General features: G+C 45.1%; 1 non-coding gene across 1 annotated transcript; it reads right to left on the reverse strand.

Moving 5' to 3' along the window:
* Nucleotides 1–900: 900 nt before the first annotated feature.
* LOC113694360 (small nucleolar RNA R71) lies at nt 901–1,007 on the reverse strand. The gene has a single exon (XR_003449317.1). It is a non-coding gene; the product is annotated as a small nucleolar RNA R71 (small nucleolar RNA).
* Between the last annotated feature and the right edge of the window lie 7,292 nt (nt 1,008–8,299).

The following is an 8,299-nucleotide window of genomic DNA, read 5'->3' on the forward strand; positions in this document are numbered from 1 at the left end:
TGCCTCCCATTGAAAATCCCCCAATTTCATTCTACTAATTTAGAAAGAAATAATTTCCTACACACTCCCTGTGGAATCGACCCTACATGCCATTGTATGCAAAATTGATAATTTTATAGACGAATCTGGTATATCGGATCAAGCAAATTCTTTGGGAACAGGGTAAATCAAATAACCCATTGCACACCTAGGGTCCCTACTCCAGTACTTGAATTTGTTTTATAATTAATTGTGGTGGTAATTAGGACTTTTTAGTAATTATTATTGCACAGGTTCAGTACCTGTCAATTTTTGGCGTCGTTGCCGGGGAGTTGGCGTTTGAATTATTTGTTTCTTTTCAAATTCAGCTTCTATTTTATTCTATTCTTCTTGGTATTTTTGCTAGTTTATGCCCCATTCTTCTCGCACAGGTGAACTGATATACGACCCTGAGGTTGAGAAGGCAACGCGTAGACGGAGGCAAGAGACCAAGAGACGAAAAGAAGGGCACGTATTTATTGCAAACGAGTCAGTCGAAAACGAAGTAAGCATGGCTAACACCCAAACATTAAAGGAGCTGGCTGCCCCGGAACTGACTCACCAGCCCTTGTGCATCACATTCCCCACCTTGGCAGAGAATACTGCTTTCGAACTGAAGTCGAGGTTGATTCACATCTTACCTTCTTTCCATGGTCTCTCTGGCGAAGAACGCAACAAGCATGTTAAGGAGTTCGAGGTGGTTTGCTCTAGTATGAAACCTTCTGGGTCACTGAAGAACAAATTAGACTGAGAGCTTTTCCATTCTATCTCAAGGATGCAGTTAAAGATTGGCTGTACTACCTACCAGCAGGTAGTATTACCACATGGGCACAGTTGAAAAAGAAGTTTTTGGAAAAATTCTTCCCTGCATCCCGGGCTACGAGTTTGAGCAAGGAGATCTGCAGTATTAAACAGTATCCCGGGGAGTCCTTGTATGAATATTGGGAAAGATTTAACAAGTTGTGCACTAGATGCCCGCAGCATCAAATTAGTGAGCAACTGTTAATCCAATATTTCTATGAAGGACTCCAATCAACGGATAGGAGTATCATTGACGCTGCAAGTGGGGGAGCGCTAGCAAACAAAACACCGAAGGAAGCGTGGGAGCTTATTGAAGTTATGGTAGAAAATTCTCAACAGTTTGGCATCCGTGAGAGTAACCCTACCTGCAAGGTTAATGAGGTGGAGTCGACATCTATTCAGCAACAGTTGTTGGAGCTCACATGAGTTGTTCGACAATTAGCTATGGGGAATGTGCCCCAAGTAAAGGCCTGTGGAATATGCACAAATATGGGCCACCATACTGACTCATGCCCTATGTTGCAAGAGGATGGGGCTGAATAAGTGAACATGGCTGGAGGCGTGCCTGCGCCTCGTAGATCGTACGACCCATACTCCAACACGTACAATCCGGGTTGGAGAGATCACCCCAATTTCAGCTATGGTAATAGGCCACAAAATGCATTCTCCAATCGTCTACCAGGATTTCAGCAATCTTGGCAACAGAAGTCTCAACCCTCGTCCTCAAGCTCATGGAGTTCTTTGGAGAAAATTGTCAAGAGTTTGGTCACGACTACCACTCAACTCCAGCAGGAGACTAGAACCTTAGTTACGACCACCGCTCAACTCCTGCAAGAGACTAGGTCCTTAGTCGCGAGTACTACTCAGTTCCAACAGGACACTAAAGCAGGCATGAAAAACATAGAGACTCGCATGAGTCAAATGGCAACTACCATAAATCGCCTGGAGTCCCATGCTTATGAGAAATTGCCATCACAATTTGAGGCAAATCCCAGAAATGTAAGTGCAATGACATTAAGGAGTGGCAAGGAAGTGGAGGGGCCAAAGGTCACGAACTTAAAGAGTAAAAGTGAAGACGAGATCGAGAAGGAGATAGAGAAAGAAGGACACATTCGTGGAGGTCCTGATGTAACTCTTACACCATCAATACCCGTTAAATCTAATTTACCCCCTTTTCCATGCAGGTTGACGAAGACGAAGAAGGCAGAGAAGGAAAAAGAGATCCTAGACGTGTTCAAAAAAGTGGAGATCAACATCCCCTTGTTGGAAGCAATTAAGTAAGTGCCAAAGTACGTGAAATTTCTCAAGGATTTATGCACCCATAAGAGGAAATTGAGAGGGGACGAAAGAGTAGCGGTGGGAGAAAATGTGTTAGTCATGCTCCAAAGAAAACTCCCACCTAAGTGTGGAAATCCAGGTATGTTCACGATCCCGTGCAAAACAGGAAATACACCAATTAGAAAAGCAATGTTAGATTTAGAGGCGTCAATCAATGTGATGCCAAAGACCATTTTTGCTTCTCTAAATATTGGGCCACTTAAAGAAACAGCCATCATAATCCAACTAGCTGATCGCACAAATGCTTATCCAGAGGGGTTAGTTGAGGATGTCTTGGTCCAGGTAAATGAATTAATATTTCCTGCAGATTTTTATATCCTGGATATGGGAGATGAAAAATCATTAAACCCGTCACCTATCTTGTTAGGTAGACCGTTTCTTAGTACTGCCAGGACTAAGATACATGTGAATAAGGGTACTTTGTCAATGGAATTTGATGGTGAAACTGTGAATTTTAATATTTTTGAGGCGATGAAATATCCAGAGGAATCTAACTCAGTCTTTACTTTGAGCGTTATTGAGCCTTTTGTGCAGGAAACCTTCGAATTAGATGGCAAAGACGCATTGGAAGTAGCTCTAATCAAGCATCTGGAGTTGGATGTAACTCTTGATGTGGGCCTAAGGGAAGAGTTGCTCCATGCTGTTGAAACCTTACACTCACTTCCACCCGTATCCCCAAGGTATGAGATTACTTCTCTTTTTGTGCCAAAGGCTCAGACAAAGTTGCTTCCTTCAGTTGTGCAGGCGCCGGAGTTAGAACTAAAGCCCCTCCCGAAACATCTAAAGTACGCATTCTTAGGAGATCGGGATACACTGCCGGTAATCATCTCTGCACATCTATCTCCAAGTCAAGAGTACAGGCTGGTGCGAATCCTTAGGGAGCATAAGGAGGCAATTGGGTGGAACATAGCAGATATCAAGGGAATAAGTCCATTCTTATACATGCACCGAATTCGGTTCGAAGAAGATGCGAAACCAGTAAGACAGGCGCAACGGAGGCCGAACCCCCTGATGATGGAAGTTGTGAAAAAGGAGATACTTAAACTCCTAGAGGTGGGGATCATTTTCGCTATTTCGGATAGTCCGTGGGTGAGTCCTGTCCAAGTAGTCCCGAAGAAGGCGGGAGTGACCGTAGATGAGAACCAGGAGGGTGATATGGTCCCGGTCAGGAAAGCTACTGGATGGCGTCAGTGCATCGACTACCGGAGGCTAAATTCTGTGACTAAAAAGGACCATTTCTCCCTCCCTTTTATTGATCAGATGGTAGAATGATTGGCGGGTTGTGTTTACTATTGTTTCTTGGATGGCTTTTCAGGTTACTTTCAGATCGCGATAGCACCCGAAAACCAGGAAAAGACTACATTCACATGCCCATTCGGTACATTCGCTTATCGTCAGATGCCTTTCGGTCTCTGCAATGCTCCAACAACTTTTCAAAGGTGCATGGTAAGTATTTTCTCAGAATATGTGAAAAAAATAATTGAGATGTTCATGAATGACTTTAGTGTGTACGGGGACAGTTTTGATGAATGCCTTGAGAATCTAGTTTTAATTCTGAAAAGATGCATAGAGACGAATTTGGTGCTCAATTGGGAAAAATATCACTTTATGGTAGACCACGGCATTGTCTTAGGGCACGTTGTGTCGGCTACGGGAATAGAGGTAGATAAAGCTAAAATAAACCTTATTTCTGCTCTATCTTACACCGTATGTGTACGGGAAGTGCGTTCGTTTTTTGGCCATGTAGGATTTTATAGGAGGTTTATCAAGGACTTCTTAAAGATTGGAGCACCCCTGTTCAAGTTGTTACAAAAGAATGTGACATTTAATTTCATAAATGAATGCAATGCGGCTTTTGATAAATTGACGAAATCATTGACATCGCCGCCCGTCATTCAACCCCCAGATTGAAGCCTTTTGTTCGAAATCATGTGCGACACGAGTGACTATGCCGTGGGAGCCGTGTTGGGGCAAAAAATTGGAAAAGCGCCACACGCGATCTACTACGCGTCGAGAGCATTAAGTGGAGCCCAACTTAATTACTCAACGATGGAGAAAGAATTACTTGCCATTGTTTTTGCACTAGAAAAATTTAGGTCATATTTATTTGGTGCAAAAGTGATTGTTTTCTCTGACCATGCAGCCTTGCAGTACCTGTTAGCGAAGAAGGACGCAAAGCCGAGGCTTAGAAGGTGGATCTTGCTCCTGCAGGAGTTCGACCTTGAAATCAGGGATAAGAGCGGAGCTGAGAATTTGGTGGCTAATCATTTGAGCCGGTTGCTCACAAAGTAAGAGGATCTACCGTTGAGAGAATCATTCCCTGAGGAGCAACTACTAGCCATTGATTCGTCGGTACCTTGGTATGCTGGAATTGTCAATTTTTTGATAATGAATCAATTACCTGCAGGTTGGTCCAAAGCTAAGAGAGATAAGCTGAAGAGTGATGCCAAACATTATATTTGGGATGACCCCTACCTACGGAGGCAATGCTCGGACCAAGTGATAAGAAGGTGCGTAAGTGCAGGTGAGTTCTAGTCTATTTCGACTTTCTATCATTCATTTGCATGTGGAGGGCATTTTGGTCCAAAACGAACGGCTCGTAAAATGTTAGAAAGTGATTTTTATTGGCCTACTCTGTTTAAGGATGCATACTTGTTTTGTAAATCAGGTGACAAGTGTCAAATGGTGGAAAATATTTCTCGTAGAAACCAAATGAGTCAAACCCCCATATTATTTGTTGAGATTTTTGATGTTTGGGACATAGATTTCATGGGTCCTTTTCCCTCGTCCTTTGGTTTCTTATACATTATAATTGCTGTTGACTATGTTTCCAAATAGGTGGAGGCAAAAGCCACCAGGACTAACGATTCGAGAGTGATTGCAGAATTTATAAAGTCTAACATTTTTGTCCGCTTTGAAATGCCAAGAGCCATAGTGAGTGACAGGGGCACCCATTTCTGCAATAAGACGATCACTGCATTGTTTCGTAAGTATGGTGTGCTCCACAAAGTGTCCACTCCCTACCATCCCCAAACGAATGGTCAAGCCGAAATATCGAATAGAGAGGTTAAGTCGATCCTGGAGAAAATGGTGAGGCCTGATAGAAAGGATTGGAGTGTGAAATTGGAGGATGCTCTCTGGGCTTATCGCACCGCGTACAAAACGCCAATTGGGATGTCCCCTTACAGGTTAGTTTTTGGGAAGCCGTACCACTTACCAGTAAAATTTGAACACAAGGCATTCTGGACGCTCAAGCGGTGCAACATGGATCTCATGGAGACTAGAGGACACAGAAAGCTCCAGTTACAAGAGTTGGAGGAGTTAAGGAATGAAACCTATGAGAACGCCGCAATATATAAGGAGAAGAGCAAAATTTTTCATGACCAACAAGTTTCGAGAAAGTCATTTGTCGTAGGGCAAAAAGTCCTACTTTATCACTCGAGACTTAAGTTTTTTCCTGGTAAGTTGAGTTCCCATTGGATTGGTCCATTTGTTGTTTCTAATATTTTTCATTATAGTGCAGTGGAAATCCAAAGTCTGAAAACGGAGAAGAAATTTGTAGTCAATGGTCACCGTTTGAAACCCTATTATGAAGGGTTTAATAGTGAGCAAGTGGAGGTTCTATTCCTTGATAATCCAAGTGGTGAGGTCTAAACAACTGATGGCCATGTCTAGCCAAAGACGTTAAAAAAAGGCACTGCTTGGGAGGCAATCCAAGGATTACAGTATTAGTTGTGATCTTTTTTCATTACTCTGCGATTTTTCAATTTTATTTTAATGTTTTGATTGTTTTTGTGGTGATGAATAGAAGAATAGGGGTTTCAAGGCGTGCCCACGCCTTGGAAGGGGCACGCAAGGTGCCCTGATCAAATTAGAGACTAGCAGTTCCAAGGCGTGCCCACACCTCGACGGAAATTCGTTCGGACATCACTTAGATGCGTTGGTCAGAAGACCATGTCCTTCAAGGCGTGCCCACGCCTTCCAACCCTTCTGATAACGAAAGTAAAAAACAAAAAACAAAAAAAAAAGAGAGACTTTGACCAAGACCCTACTTTTCTACTCTTCTATTGTCTTTGTCTTCTCTAGTCTTGTCACTGTCCGTGAATTGAGCAATTATTCTTCCAATTTCTCTGTTAATCTTGATTTCACTTTCTTTCTCCTCTTTTCTTATTTGTGAAGACCGCCGCCGCCTCTCCATGCGCCGTCTTAACTCGCCGTCTTCCATCGCGCGCTGCCGCTGCTCCATTTCCACCGCGCACCGCCGCTGCCTTGCTTGCCTCCACCACGCGCCATCAGCGCGCGACAGCCCAGGGCGCCGCGTCCCTCCGCGCGCGTGGCCAGCTGCGCACCAGTGCACCCAGCAGGCCGCCACCCTCCTGCGCGCTGTCGTCCGCGAGGCCCGGAAGACCCATCACGCGAGGCCGCGGGCACGACGCACAGATCTAGCCCGCGCCCCCACGACAACCCGCGACCAGAGCCTGCGCCAGCGCGCGCCAAATCCCCAACCCACCTGCCTCAGCGCGCGACCCGCACCTTTCCGCCCCGCGTCTGCACGCGCGCCTAGCAACAGTCCTTCCCGCGCTAGCTACCTGTGCGCGAGCCCCACTCTCCTCAGCGCGGAACCCCAGCAGCACGCACCAGAGCGCGCGACCTACCTGCATGCCTGCTCCAGCCGCGGGCAACCTCAGCACCCGACCAGCCACCAGCTCTCTTTCTCCGCCATTTTCCTCTCCAGTGTGGACCAAGAGTAAAAGTGGTACCCCTATTTGCCTCTCTTGTTGAATTGGTGACTTCGATTGAAAATTTTAATTGCTGAATTTTTTACTCCTATCGGGTTGACATACTTGTTGGTTTTGGTTGGGGGACCATTTGGTTGTTGTCTGAAAGTGAGAGCCCTCATATCTGCCTTTCATTCATTATCTATTTTGGGACATCTGTGGGCTCTGGTGACCTAATAATTGGTACACGTGGTCAGTAACTCACCGATTGTTGACTCTTATTGACTGCTATTGCCAATTTTGAGGTGTTGGTGCTGTTTTCTTTATTGTTGTCTGCCACGTGACGCCAGTGAAGAATTCTTGTGTTTGTTGGCTCGTCTTCGGTTGTTGGGATAATTGGGTTCCCTCTTTGCTATTGGACGACTGACGATTAAATATTAATTGTTAATTGTGGTCCTATATCTGCTTTTGGGTGGTTGATTGATTGTCTTTGTGCCTGTTTACACTCTCCCTGTGGTCACCGAATGCCTCCGAAACAGGGGACAACTGCTGGGCCATCTGGGTCCCAACCGCGTAAGAGACGAACTCCGGTTCAATCCCCCATTCGGTCCCGTTTATGTCTGAATAAGAGTACCATGTCTCCTGGGGAGTGGGGGGAACTGGTCACTAATCTTACAAGGACCCAACAGGACCGATTTAACAGCTTGGTGCACCGTCCTTTTGCTCCTTGTAATTGCTTTCATGCCCAACCTTGGACCAGCTGCGAATTGCACGAGAGGTTGAACAGTTGTTTTCGGCAATTGGCTGGAAAAAGTATCTAATCATTAACTACCCCATGTTCGAGGAGCTTTGTTGTGAATTCTATTCCTCTTTCGAGTTCATTAGAAATGAATGCATCACGTTGGATGAGCTGGAGATTATTCAGTTCAGATTAAAAGGCACTCAGTACAGTATGTCTATTAATGAGTTTAATCTGACTTTGGGGTTTGTCAGTGAGGATACCATTGCATCCGGAGCATATATTAACAGCGCCTGTGACTACACCAGACCGTTTTCTACTGAGTATATCGACATTTGGAGGGAGTGGTCCACAGATCGGCAACTTTACAATCCGAGTCAGTCCAAAGCCTCTCAACGGAAAGATCCGGTCTTGAAGGTCATCCACAGGTTCTTAGCTCACAACTTCTCGGGGCGGAAGGATTTCTCTGGCAGCCTCACCAAAGCGGAATTCTACTTCCTTTGGTGCATGCGCAACAACGTTAAGGTTAATTTTGGATGTTGGGTAGCCACTCAAATGCAATCAGTCATTCAAAAGCGCAATAAACCGATCATTTTGGGCTCACTCATTACCCACTTGGCCATTCGATTGGGATTGCTAGACCTCGACAAGGAGCACAACTTCGCTCTAGCTCGGGAGATTGAGC

The sequence above is a fragment of the Coffea arabica genome, chromosome 6c, assembly GCF_036785885.1.
Source record: "Coffea arabica cultivar ET-39 chromosome 6c, Coffea Arabica ET-39 HiFi, whole genome shotgun sequence".
Lineage (NCBI taxonomy): Eukaryota > Viridiplantae > Streptophyta > Magnoliopsida > Gentianales > Rubiaceae > Coffea > Coffea arabica.